General features: G+C 38.5%; 1 non-coding gene across 1 annotated transcript; it reads left to right on the forward strand.

Moving 5' to 3' along the window:
• The first annotated feature begins 11,054 nt into the window (after positions 1 to 11,054).
• LOC112699752 (small nucleolar RNA R71) lies at positions 11,055 to 11,158 on the forward strand. The gene has a single exon (XR_003152692.1). It is a non-coding gene; the product is annotated as a small nucleolar RNA R71 (small nucleolar RNA).
• The last annotated feature ends 3,897 nt before the right edge of the window (positions 11,159 to 15,055 follow it).

The following is a 15,055-nucleotide window of genomic DNA, read 5'->3' on the forward strand; positions in this document are numbered from 1 at the left end:
AGGATGTCTACAGATTATTACTGTTTCCATTTGCTGTAAAAGATCAAGCAAAGAGGTGGTTGAATAACCAACCCACAGCAAGCATAAAAACATGGAGACAGTTATCAGACAAATTCCTGAATCAATTTTACCCTCCAAAAAGGATGACACAGCTAAGGCTGGACATCCAAGGCTTTAAACAAGAGGATAATGAATCCCTTTATAATGCCTGGGAGAGGTACAGAGGTATGCTAAGAATATGCCCCTCTGAAATGTTTTCAGAGTGGGTACAGTTAGACATCTTCTATTATGGGCTCACAGAAAAAACTCAGATGTCTTTAGACCACTCAGCTGGTGGATCTATACACATGCGAAAGACGATTGAAGAGGCTCAAGAGCTCATAGATACAGTTGCTAGAAATAAACATTTATACTCAAGCAGTGAGCCCTCTATAAAAGAAGAAGCTATGGCAGTAACTACTGATCCTAACCCTCAAGAATAGATGGTTGAGCTTAATCAGCAATTACTCATGATGACAAAACAGTTAGCTGAATTTAAAGAGATGCTCCAAGAAACTAAAATTGCTAACAAGAATATGGAAGCACAATTAAATCAGACAAGACAGCAACTATCTAAACAGATAACAGAAGAATGCCAAGCTGTTAAATTAAGGAGTGGAAAAACATTGAATGTGTCAACTAAAAGCAGTAGAAAGCTAAGAAAGGAACAACTGACAGAGGATAACCAAACCACTGTCCAAAATCCCTCTGAGGACAGTAAGAGCCCAGAGAGGAATACTTTTGGTGTTCACACGCCAGAAAGAGGGGAAAAGTTGGCGTTAAACGCCCATTCCTCACCCAATCCTGGCGTTCAAATGCCAATGAGGAATCAGACACCTGAGAGTGCTGATAGTAACCCCTCTAAGAAGGCTTCTCCAACCACTTCTGTAGGAAATAAACCTGCAGCAACTAAGGTTGAAGAGTATAAAGCCAAGATGCCTTATCCTCAAAAACTCCGCCAAGCAGAACAGGATAAGCAATTTGCCCGCTTTGCAAACTATCTCAGGACTCTTGAAATAAAGATTCCGTTTGCAGAAGCACTTGAGCAAATACCTTCTTATGCTAAGTTCATGAAAGAGATCTTAAGTCATAAGAAGGATTAGAGAGAAACTGAAAAAGTGTTTCTCATTGAAGAATGCAATGCAGTCATTTTGAAGAGCTTACCAGAGAAGCTTCAAGATCCAGGAAGCTTTATGATACCATGCACATTAGAAGGTGCTTGTACCAAGACAGCCCTATGTGACCATGGAGCAAGTATCAATCTAATACCTGCATCTACTATCAGAAAGCTTGGATTGACTGAAGAAGTCAAACCAACCCGGATATGCCTCCAACTTGCTGATGGCTCCATTAAATACCCACAGGCATAATTGAGGACATGATTGTCAAGGTTGGGCCATTCGCCTTTCCAACTGACTTTGTAGTGCTAAAAATGGAGGAGCACAAGAGTGCAACTCTCATCCTAGGAAGACCCTTCCTAGCAACTGGACGAACTCTCATTGATGTAAAAAAAGGGAAAGTGACCCTGAGAGTCAATGAGGATGAGTTCAAGTTGAATGCTGTCAAAGCTATGCATCATCCAGACACATCAAATGACTGCATGAACGCTGATATTATTGACTCTTTAGTGGAAGAGATCAATTTGATTGAGAGTCTCGAATCAAAGCTAGAGGATATCTTTAAAGATGTTCAGCCTGACCTGGAGGAACCAGAGGAAATAAAAGAGCCTCTGAAAATTCCTCAGGAAGAGGATAAGCCTCCTAAACCCGAGCTCAAGCCACTACCACCATCCCTGAAGTATGCATTTCTTGGAGAAGGTGACACTTTTCCAGTGATTATAAGCTCTGCTTTAAATTCACAGGAAGAGGAAGCACTAATTCAAGTGCTAAAGACACACAAGACAGCTCTTGGGTGGTCCATAAGTGATCTTAAGGGCATTAGCCCAGCAAGATGCATGCACAAGATCCTATTGGAAGATAATGCCAAGCCAGTGGTTCAACCATAGAGGCGGCTAAATCCATCCATGAAGGAGGTGGTGCAGAAAGAGGTCACTATGTTACTAGATGCTGGGATTATTTATCCTATTTCTTATAGCCCCTGGGTGAGCCCTGTCCAAGTTGTCCCCACAAAGGGAGGCATGACAGTGGTTCATAATGAAAAGAATGAACTGGTTCCTACAAGAACAGTTACAGGGTGGCGCATGTGTATTGACTACAGAAGGCTCAATACAACCACCAGGAAGGATCATTTCCCTTTACCATTCATAGACCAAATGCTAGAAAGACTAGCGGGTCATGATTATTACTGCTTTTTGGATGGCTATTCAGGCTATAATCAAATTGCAGTGGACCATCAAGATCAAGAGCAAACAGCATTCACCTGTCCTTCTGGCGTGTTTGCTTACAGAAGAATGCCTTTTGGTCTATGCAATGCACCTGCAACCTTTCAGAGGTTCATGCTCTCCATCTTCTCTGATATGGTAGAGAAATTCTTGGAAGTCTTCATGGATGACTTCTCAGTATTTGGAGACTCATTTAACTCCTATCTTGATCATCTAGCACTTGTCCTGAAAAGGTGCCAAGAGACTAACCTAGTCTTAAACTGGGAGAAATGTCACTTTATGGTGACTGAAGGAATTGTCCTTGGACACAAAATTTCAAGCAAGGGAATAGAGGTGGATCAAGCAAAGGTAGAGGTAATTGAAAAATTACCACCACCTGCCAATATTAAGGCAATCAGAAGCTTTCTGGGGCATACAGGATTCTACAGAAGGTTCATAAAGGGTTTTTCAAAAATTGCAAAACCTCTAAGCAACCTGCTAGCTGCCGACACACCATTTGTGTTTGACACACAGTGTCTGCAGGCATTTGAGACCCTGAAAGCCAAGCTGGTCACAGCACCAGTCATCTCTGCACCAGACTGGACATTACCATTCGAACTAATGTGTGATGCCAGTGACCATGCCATTGGTGCAGTGTTGGGACAGAGGCATAACAAGCTTCTGCACGTCATTTATTATGTTATCCGTGTTCTAAATGACACACAGAAGAATTACACAACCACAGAAAAAGAGTTACTTGCAGTGGTTTATGCCATTGACAAGTTTAGATCCTATTTAGTAGGGTCAAAAGTGATTGTGTACACTGACCATGCTGCTCTTAAATACTTACTCACAAAGCAGGATTCAAAACCCAGGCTCATAAGGTGGGTATTGCTTCTGCAAGAGTTTGATATAGAAATAAGACAAAAAAGGGACAGAGAACCAGGTAGCTGATCATCTGTCCCGAATTGAACCTGTAGCTGGGGCGTCCCTCCCTTCTACTGAGATCTCTGAAACCTTTCCAGATGAGCAACTCTTTGCCATCCAAGAAGAACCATGGTTTGCAGATATTGCAAATTATAAAGTTGTGAGGTTCATACCACAGGAGTACAGCAGGGTGCAAAGAAAAAAATTAATTTCAGATGCCAAGTACTACCTATGGGATGAGCCATATCTCTTTAAGAGATGTGCAGACGGAATAATCCGCAGATGTGTACCCAAAGAGGAAGCACAAAGGATCCTGTGGCATTGCCATGGATCGCAGTATGGGGGACATTTCGGAGGTGAGCGAACAGCCACTAAGGTCCTCCAATGTGAATTCTACTGGCCTACTATCTATAGGGATGCCCGGGAGTTTGTGTGTAACTGTAATCGTTGCAAAAGAGCTAGTAACTTGCCTCATGGTTATGCCATGCCTCAACAAAGGATCCTAGAGATTGAATTGTTTGATGTATGGGGAATTGACTTCATGGGTCCCTTCCCCCGTCATACTCAAACACTTATATTCTAGTGGCAGTAGACTATTTGTCTAAATGGGTAGAAGCAATTGCCACACCCAATAATGATACCAAGATCGTACTGAAATTCCTACAGAAACACATCTTTAGCAGGTTTGGTGTTCCCAGAGTACTAATCAGTGATGGGGGCAGTCATTTCTGTAATAAACAGTTGTACTCTGCTATGGTCCGATATAGAATTAGCCACAAAGTATCAACTCCGTATCACCCACAGACAAATGGGCAAGCTGAAGTCTCTAATAGAGAGCTAAAAAGAATCCTGGAATGGACTGTTATTGCCCGTAGAAAGGATTGGGCAAAGAGCTTGGATGATGCTCTGTGGGCATACAGAACAACCTTCAAGACTCCTATAGGAACCTCTCCATACCAACTTGTGTTTGGGAAGGCTTGTCATCTGCCCGTGGAACTAGAACATAAAGCCTACTGAGCAACCAGATTCCTAAACATGGATGCTAAGTTAGCTGGTGAAAAAAGATTGCTCCAGCTAAATGAGCTAGAGGAGTTCAGACTCAGTGCCTTTGAAAATGCAAAAATTTATAAGGAAAAGGCAAAGAAGTGGCATGACAAGAAGTTGTCATCCAGAGTCTTTGAGCCAGGACAAAAAGTTCTACTCTTCAACTCTAGGCTCAGACTATTCCCAGGAAAACTTAAATCCCGGTGGAGGGGTCCGTATGTGATTACAGGGGTCTCACCATATGGATATGTTGAGCTTCGGGATATTGATTCTGACAAAAAGTTTATTGTTAATGGACAGAGAATCAAACATTATCTTGAAAGCAATTTTGAGCAGGAATGCTTAAAACTGAGGCTTGAATGAGTCTCAATAAAGGTCCAGCTAAAGACAATAAAGAAGCGCTTGCTAGGAGGCAACCCAGTCATTAGAAGGTTAATTGTTCTTTAAAAGTTTGATATACAATTTCTCAAAGGGCAATCATCAAAATTGAAGGAATTCACAGAGTTACAGAATGATTCAGTGCAAAAAGTAGAGAAAAGGAGCTTGCTGGCAAAAAAACGCCAGTAATGGGTACTCTGGGCGTTAAACGCCAGAATGGATACCATTCTGGGCGTTTAACGCCAGTAAAGGTACCATTTTGGGCGTTAAACCCCAGAATGGGCACCATTCTGGGCATTTAACGCTAGGTTGGCAGCATCCTGGGCATTCAGCAAAACGCCCAGTGATAAAGGGGATTTCTGGCGTTTAACGCCAGCCAGGGCACCTGGCTGGGCGTTAAACGCCTATTTTGGGCCCAAGTGGGCGTTAAACGCCAGAAAGGCAGGGGACAGAGATTTTGTTTTCCACTTCAAATTTTTTCAAACTTTCTTGTTTTGATCTATAATTTTTTGCATAAATACATTACAAACTTTCATCATCCACTCTCAATTTCAAAAATTAAATAATTTTCTAAATTATTCTTCAAATCTCCTTCAAATCCTTTCCAAATCTTCTTCAAAAACTCAAATCTCTTCTCAATTTCTTTCCATATCTTCTTAAATCTCTTAAAAGTTTTCGAAATCTCTCCCCCTCCCTTATAAATACACATTCGGCCATCCCACTCTCCCCACCATTCGAATTTGCTCCCCTCCTCTCTCTCCCCCTTCCTTTCTTTTGCTTGAGGGCAAGCAAACCTCTAAGTTTGGTGTTCTTTTTCGTGATCACTAAGCCAAGATTTATCAATATCATGGCTCCTAAGGGAAAACAAACCAATTCAAGAGGCAAGAAAGAGAATACTCCAAAGAATCTTTGGAATCAAGAGAAGTTCTTAACCAAAGAACATGCAGACCATTACCACAAAATAATGGTCTGAGGTCAGTGATCCCAGAAGTCAGATTCGATCTGAAAGAAGATGAATATCCAGAGATCCAAGAGCAAATTCGAAACAGAGATGGGAAGTTCTAACCAACCCTGAGACAAAGGTTGGAAGGAACATGGTTCAGGAATTCTACTCAAATCTGTGGCTGACAGATAAGCAGAGAATGACTGGAACTGCTTTTCATACCTACAGAACCATGGTCAGAGGAAGAATTATTTACTTCCATCTAGACAAAATAAGAGAGGTCTTCAAATTGCCTCAACTGCAAGATGATCCTGAATCCTTTAATAGGAGAATGCTGAGAGCAAATAAGGGGTTGGATCAAGTTCTAGAGGACATATGCCTCCCTGGAACTAAGTGGAAATTCAAAAGGTGTCCCAAACCAACTCAAGAGAGGAGATCTCAAACCAATTGCAAGAGGTTGGCTAGACTTCATTGGACGTTCTATATTGCCCACTAGCAACCGTTCTGAGGTCACCATCAAGAGAGCAGTGATGATTCATTGCATTATGCTGGGAAAAGAAGTGGAGGTTTATCATCTTATTGCTTGTGAGATTTACACAATTGCAAACAAGAATTCCACTGAAGCCAAACTGGCTTACCCAAGCTTAATCTCTTTGCTATGTAAAGATGCTGGGGTGAGGATGGGAGTAGACGAATTCATCCCAATTGAACATCCAATCACCAAGAGGTCAATGGAAGGACAAATGCAAGATAACTCTATCAAAAGGAGGGCGCATGAGTTCCTCCCTGAACTTCCTGAAATTGACTACTGGGCCAACCTTGAAGCATCTGTAGCCAAGCTGCAAGAAACTATGGAACAAATTAAGGAAGAATAGCAGAATCAAAACTGCATGCTCTGCAAATTGCTGAAGGAACAAGAGAAGCAGGGGCGTGAGCTACTGGAGCTGAAGCGCCAGAAGCTCTCCCTTGAAGGGTCAAATACCCCACAAGTTGAGGGAGCATCCACTTCTCAAAATCAAGGTTGTTGAGTCCTAACTCTGTGATAACCTCTATCATTAGGAATCTATTTTAGAGTCATTTAATTTGTTGTTCTCTATTATTATTAGTCTTATCTTATAGTTATTTTTGAGTCTTGTTCTTAATTCATGATTAATAAAATTTAAGGTTCATGTCTTAAAGCTATGAATATCCTATGAATCCATCACCTCTCTTAAATGAAAAATGCTTTAATGAAAAAAGAACAAGAAGTACAGGTTTTCAAATTTATCTCTGAAACTAGTTGAATTAGTTTGATGTGGTGACAATACTTTTTGTTTTCTGAATGAATGCTTGAACAGTGCATATGTCTTTTGAATTTGTTGATTAAAGAATGTTAAACTTGTTGGCTCTTGAAAGAATGATGAAAAAGGAGAAATGTTATTGAGTATCTGACAAATCATCAAATTGATTCTTGAAGCAAGAAAAAGCAGTGTATTTGAAAAAAAATGATCCAAGGTAAAAAGAGTGTGCTTAAGAACCCTGGACACCTCTAATTGGAGACTCTAGCAAAGCTGAGTCACAATCTAAGAAGGTTCACACAGTTATGTGTCTGTGACATGTATGTATCCGGTGGTAATACTGGAAAACAGAGTGCTTTGGGCCACAGCCAAGACTCATAGAATAACTATGTTCAAGAATCATCACACTTAACTAAGAGAATCAATAACACTATCTGAATTCTGAGTTCCTATAGATGCCAATTATTCTAATCTTCAAAGGATAAAGTGAGATGCCAAAACTATTCAGAAGCAAAAAGCTACTAGTCCCGCTCATCTAATTGGAGCTTAGTTTCATTGATATTTTGGAGTCTATAGTATGTTCTCTTCTTTTTATCCTAATTGATTTTCAGTTGTTTGGGGACAAGCAACAATTTAAGTTTGGTGTTGTGATGAGCGGATAATTTATACGCTTTTTGGCACTGTTTTTAGTATGTTTTTAGTATGTTTTGGTTAGTTTTTAGTATGTTTTTATTAGTTTTTATTTAAAATTCACTTTTCTGGGCTTTACTATGAGTTTGTGTGTTTTTCTGTGATTTCAGGTAATTTTTGGCTGAAATTGAGGGACCTGAGCAATAATCTGATTCAGAGGCTGAAAAAGGACTGCAGATGCTGTTGGATTCTGACCTCCCTGCACTTGAAGTGGATTTTCTGGAGCTACAAGAGCCCAATTGGTGCGCTCTCAATTGCGTTGGAAAGTAGACATCCTGTGCTTTCCAGCAATGTATAATAATTCATACTTTGTTTGAGATTTGATGGCCCAAACCGGCATTGCAAATCAGCTTTAGAATTCCCGGTGTTTAACGCCGGAACTGGCACAAAAATTTGAGTTAAACGCCCAAACTGGCACAAAAGCTGGCGTTTAACTCCAGGAAAAGTCTCTACACATGAAAGCTTCAATGCTCAGCCCAAGCACACACCAAGTGGACCCCGGAAGTGGATTTTTACGTCATTTACTCATTTCTGTATACCCTAGGTTACTAGTTCACTATTAATAGGACCTTTTGACATTGTATCTTTACCTCATGACATTTTACACGTTTCATACTGTACCTTCTACAGCATGAGTCTCTAAACCCCATGGTTGGGGGTGAGGAGCTCTGCTGTGTCTTGATGGATTAATGCAATTACTACTATTTTTCATTCAATCACGCTTGCTTCTATTCTAAGATATCACTTGTTCCTTAACTTGATGAATGTGATGATCCGTGACACTCATCATCATTCTCACCTATGAACTTGTGCCTGACAACTACCTCCGTTCTACTTTAGATTGAGTGAATATCTCTTGGATTCCTTAATCAGAATCTTCGTGGTATAAGCTAGAATTGATGGCGGCATTCAAGAGAATCCGGAAGGTCTAAACATTGTCTGTGGTATTCTGAGTAGGATTCAAGGATTGAATGACTGTGACGAGCTTCAAACTCCTGAGGGATGGGCGTTAGTGACAGACGCAAAAGAATCATTGGATTCTATTCCAACCTGATTGAGAACCGACAGATGATTAGCCGTGATGTGACAGAGCGCGTTGAACATTTTCACTGAGAGGATGGGAGGTAGCCATTGACAACGGTGAAACCCTACATACAGCTTGCCATGGAAGGAGCCTTGCGTGCATGAAGAAGAAGGCAGTAGGAAAGTAGAGATTCAGAAGATATAGCATCTCCAAAACCTCAACCTGTTCTCCATTACTGCAAAACAAGTATTTATTTCATGTTCTTTTACTTTTTACACTTAAATCTGAGAATTATTGATATCCTGACTAAGAGTTACAAGATAACCATGGCTTGCTTCAAGCCGACAATCTCCGTGGGATTAACCCTTACTCACGTAAGGTATTACTTGGACGACCCAGTGCACTTGCTGGTTAGTTGTGCGGAATTGCAAAAGTGTGATTGCGATTTCGTGTACTAGTAATCTAGCACAATAGTGTAAACTTTATTACTATATATTTTTTTAAAAAATGAAACATTCCTTATAAGTATGTCTAGGTGTATTGCATATATAGCAAACTTTTTTCTTGCTGAAGTTGTAAAATTGCTTGGTGATTTTCTGTTTTGATTGTATGATGTAGGTTTTGTGAGAATGATTTTTGAAAATAGTAGTGCTTCTTTCTTCATATCCCAAGATAGCTTTTTTGTGAAATAGGTCTTTAAATAGCTAAGATTTTATCTAAGTTATTAAATCCTTGGACAAATTTTGATAAATCATTATTCAAAGACTTTATAGTTTCATGCAGTTTTTATTTTCAGCAACAATATGAACAGGGTTAAATGCAGTTAATTTTTCTTTCGAACTCTCAATTTTAGTTTTCAAAAAATCATTTTTCTTTTTCAAAGTATCATTTTCATTTTTCAAATTGACAAAAGAAATATTATTATATGCATCTAATTTTGCTTGTAAAGAAGACATTTCATGTTTCAATGCTTTAAATTTGTTTTTATATTTAGTGTACCTAGATAAGAGCTTATTTGAGTTTTGAGATTGATGAGCGGATAATTTATACGCTTTTTGGCATTGTTTTTAGGTAGTTTTTAGTATGTTTTAGTTACGTTTTAGTATATTCTTATTAGTTTTTATGCAAAAATTACATTTCTGGACCGAAAGTGCTGCTGATCTTTCGTCCCTGGCGGGTGGGGGGTACCTGCAAGGGACACTGATGCTTAAGTTAGCAAGGGTATTAAGCAGGTATTGAGTAGAATCAGAGAATGAGTTATACCTGGGTGCTCCAGTGTATTTATAGTTGTGAGATGTGACCTTCTGTGGATAAGATAAGTTAGTTATCTTATCTTATCTTTTATTTGAGGTCAGCTTATCTTCCATGGAACCGCCCTTGTCTCTATCGGCTTGGGCTGCCTTTGGATCTAGATCGTATTCCTTGATTTGGGCCCTTCTTTGGGCTTTTCCTGTCGCTTTGGCCGACTTCTTCGTAAATAAGTCGGTCCACTTGATCTAAAGAGGTCGGTCGCTTTGTTATTGAACATCCTGACTCGGTCATCTCGACCCAGGGTATGAACATAATTCCTTTCTGTCTGGAGGACGTCCCATGAGGTCTTCCTCATTGAGATTGGCGTCCTTCCCTTCCTCTTTGGATTCGGCCATTTTGATTATATTAATAGCCTTGCACTCTCTTTTTGGATTCTCTTATGTATTGCTTGGGAGAGTACTAGGAGGAGTTTCAGTGATTTTCTTACTCAGCTGACCCACTTGTGCCTCCAAATTTCTAATGGAGGACCGTGTTTCATTCATGAAACTTAGAGTGGCCTTAGATAGATCAGAGACTATGTTTGCTAAACTAGAGGTGCTCTACTCAGAATTCTCTGTCTGCTGCTGAGAGGATGATGGAAAAGGCTTGCTATTGCTAAACCTGTTTCTTCCACCATTATTAAAGCCTTGTTGAGGCTTTTGTTGATCCTTCCATGAGAAATTTGGATGATTTCTCCATGAGAAATTATAGGTGTTTCCATAGGCTTCACCCACGTAATTCACCTCTGCCATTGCAGGGTTCTCAAGATCATAGGCTTCTTCTTCAGAAGATGCCTCTTTAGTACTATTGTATGCATTTTGCAATCCATTCAGACTCTGAGAAATCATGTTGATTTGCTGAGTCAACATTTTGTTCTGAGCCAATATGGAATTCAGAGCATCAATTTCAAGAACTCCCTTCTTTTTAGGCGTCCCATTACACACAGGATTCCTCTCAGAGGTGTACATGAATTAGTTATTTGCAACCATTTCAATGAGTTCCTGAGCTTCTGCAGGTGTTTTCTTTAGGTGAATAGATCCACCTGCAGAATGGTCCAGTGACATTTTAGATAATTCAGACAAACCATCATAGAATATATCCATAATGGTCCATTCTGAGAGCATGTCAGAAGGACACTTTTTGGTCATTTTCTTGTATCTCTCCCAAGCTTCATAGAGGGATTCACCTTCTTTTTGTCTGAAGGTTTGAACATCCACTCTAAGCTTGCTCAGCTTTTGAGGAGGAAAGAACTTAGCTAAGAAAGCCATGACCAGCTTATCCCAAGAGTTCAGGCTGTCTTTAGGTTGAGAGTCCAACCATACTCTAGCTCTGTCTCTGACAGCAAAAGGGAAAAGCATAAGCCTGTAGACCTCGGGATTAACCCCATTGGTCTTAACAGTATCATAGATCTGCAAGAATTCAGTTAAGAACTGAAAAGGAACTTCTGATAGAAGTCCATAAAACTTGCAATTCTGTTGCATCAGAGAAACTAATTGAGGCTTTAGCTCAAAGTTGTTTGCTCCAATGGCAGGAATTGAGATGCTTCTTCCATGTAAGTTGGAATTTGGTGCAGTAAAGTCACCAAGCATCTTCCTTGCATTGTTGTTGGGTTCGGCTGCCATATCTATTTTCTGTTTGAAAATTTCAGTTGGGTCCTCTTCAGAGTGTTGTGCTTTAGCTGCTCTTAGCTTCCTCTTCATGGTCCTTTCAAGTTCAGGATCAGTTTCAACAAGAATACCTTTTTCCTTGTTCCTGCTCATATGAGAGAGAAGAAAACAAAGAAAGTATGGAATCCTCTATGTCACAGTATAGAGATTCCTTTATGTGAGTAGAAGAAGAAGGAGAAAAATTCGAACACAAAGGAGAAGAGAGGATTCAAATTTTTAGATGAAGAGAAGTGTTAGTAAATAAATAAATAAATCGAAGGAGATGAGAGAGAGGAGTTTCGAAAATTAATTTTTGAAAAATGGTTTGTGATTTTCGAAAGTTAAGAAAAGAATTAAAATTAAAATTAAAACAATTAGTTAATTAAAAATAATTTTGAAAAAAAAGGTGAGGAAGTTTCAAAAATTAGAGAGAGAAAAGTAGTTAGGTGGTTTTGAAAAAGATAAGAAACAAACAAAAAGTCAATTAGTTAGTTGAAAAAGATTTGAAAATCAATTTTGAAAAGATAAGAAGTTAGACAAGATTTTGAAATTGATTTTTAAAAAGATATGATTTGAAAAAGATATGTTTAAAAAGATATGATTTTTAAAATTGATGACTTGACTAACAAGAAACTAAAAGATATGATTCTAGAATTTAAAGATTGAACCTTTCTTAAGAAGAAAGTATCAAACTTCAAGTTTTTGAATCAATCACACTAATTGTTAGTAAAGTTTTGGAAAATTATGAAATAAAATTAAGAAAATGATTTTGAAAATCAATTTAAAAGAAATATTCGAAAATATATAGAAAATGAAAAAGATTTGATTTTTGAAAAAGTTTTGAAAAGATAATATTTTTAAAATTGAAATCTTGACTTGACTAACAAGAAACAACTTATTTTAAAAATTTTTGACTAAGTCAACCCAAAGATTTCGAAAATTATGAGAGAAATAAGGAAAAGATATTTTTTTATTTTTTGAATTTAGTGATGAGAGAGAAAAAACAACTAAATGACTTAAAACATAAAAATTATGAATCAAAACACATGATGCATGCAAGAACACTATGAATGTCAAGATGAACACCAAGAACACTTTGAAGATTAATGAACATCAAGACTTATTTTTGAAAAATTTTTTTCTAAGAAACGAAACACATGCAAGACACCAAACATAGAAATTTTTCATGTTTAGAGACTAATAAGACAAGAATGCATATGAAAAACAAGAAAAGACACAAAACAAGAAAATATGAAGATCAAACAAGACTTATCAAGAACAACTTGAAGATCATGAAGAACACATGCATGAATTTTCGAAAAAAATTTTTAGAAAATTAAAAAGATGCAATTGACACCAAACTTAAAAATTGACACTAGACTCAAACAAGAAACATAAAATATTTTTTTATTTTTATGATTTTATTATTATTTTTTTTTGGATTTTTCGAAAATAAGTTTTGAAAAAAAACGAAAACATATAAAAAATTTTGAAAGATTTTTGAAAACTTTTTGAAAAGAAAATTACCTAATCTGAGTAACAAGATAAACTGTCAATTGTCCAAACTCAAACAATACCCGGCAACGGCGCCAAAAACTTGGTGCACGAAATTGTGATCTCTAACAATGGCGCTCAACTTGGTATGCGCATTTATAATCTCAGCACTTTATTCATAACTTCGCACAACTAACCAGCAAGTGCACTGGGTTGTCCAAGTAATAAACCTTACGTGAGTAAGGGTCAATCCCACGGAGACTGTTGGTATGAAGCAAGCTATGGTCATCTTGTAAATCTCAGTCAGGCGGATTCTAATGGTTATAATAGTTTTCGAATATAAAGATAAATTAAGCATAAAATAAAGATAAAGATACTTATGTAATTCAATGGTGGGAATTTCAGATAAGCGCAGGAAGATACTGTGTTCCTTCTGAATCTCTGCTTTCCTACTGCTTTCATCCAATCATTCTTACTCCTTTCCATGGCAAGCTGTATGTTGGGGATCACCGTTGTCAATGGCTACCATCCGTCCTCTCAGTGAAAATGGTCCAGGTGCGTTGTCACCGCACGGCTAATCATCTGTCAGTTCTCGATCATGTAGGAATAGGACCCATTGATCCTTTTGCGTCTGTCACCACGCCCTACAGTCGCGAGTTTGAAGCTCGTCACAGTCATTCAATCCCTGAATCCTACTCGGAATACCACAGACAAGGTTTAGACTTTCAGGATTCTCAAGAATGCTGCCAATGGATTCTAGCTTATACCACGAAGATTCTGATTAGGGAATCCAAGAGATATTCATTCAAGCTTATTTGCATGTAGAACGAAAGTGGTTGTCAGGCACACGTTCATAAATGAGAATGGTGATGAGCGTCACATAATCATCACATTCATCAGGTTCTTGAGTGCGAATGGATATCTTAGAATAAGAATAAGTGTGAATTGAATAGAAGAACAGTAGTAATTGCATTAATACTCAAGGTACAGCAGAGCTCCACAACTTAATCTATGGTGTGTAGAAACTCACCGTTGAAAATACATAAGTGATGAAGGTTCAGGCATGGTTGAATGGCCGGCCTCCCCAAATGACATATGAATTCAAAAATAGGGAAAAAGACCCCTAGTACAATAGTAAAAAGTTCTATTTATACTAAACTAGTTACTAGGGTTACAGAAATAAGTAAATAATGCAGAAGTCTACTTTCGGGGCCCACTTTGGTTTGTGCTTGGGCTGATCCTGAGCTTTGCACGTACAGAGGCTTCTCTTGGAGTTAAATGCCAAGTTGTAACGTGTTTTTGGCATTTAACTCTGGTTGGTGACGTGTTTCTGGCGTTTTACTCCGGAATGCAGCATGGAACTGGCGTTGAACGCCAATTTGCGTCATCTAAACTCGAATAAAGTATAGACTGTTATATATTGCTGGAAAGATCTAGATGTCTACTTTACAACGCAATTGAGAGCGCGCCATTTGGAGTTCTGTAGATCTAGAAAATCCATTTCGAGTGCAGAAAGGTCAGAATCCAATAGCATATGTAGTCCTTTTTCAGCCTTCTATCAGATTTTTGGTCAGGTCCATCAATTTCAGTCAGAAAATACCTGAAATCATAGAAAAACACACAAACTCATAGTAAAGTCTAGAAATGTGAATTTTGCATAAAAACTAATAAAAATATCCCTAAAAGTAGCTATATCCTACTAAAAACTACCTAAAAACAATGCCAAAAAGCGTATAAATTATCCGCTCATCAGATGACATGTTAGTAAAGACACAACGTGAGGAATCATTACTGTCCAACCTCGCCCAAGTATTCAATACCATAAGAAAGCATGGCATGCGACTTAACCCTGCGAAATGCACCTTCGTAGTAGAAGCTGGAAAATTCCTAGGATTCATGCTCACACAAAGAGGAATCGAAGCAAACCCAGACAAATGCCAGGCCATACTTAACATGAAAAGCCCGACCTGTGTCAAAGAAGTG

This window comes from Arachis hypogaea, chromosome 6, assembly GCF_003086295.3.
Source record: "Arachis hypogaea cultivar Tifrunner chromosome 6, arahy.Tifrunner.gnm2.J5K5, whole genome shotgun sequence".
NCBI lineage: Eukaryota > Viridiplantae > Streptophyta > Magnoliopsida > Fabales > Fabaceae > Arachis > Arachis hypogaea.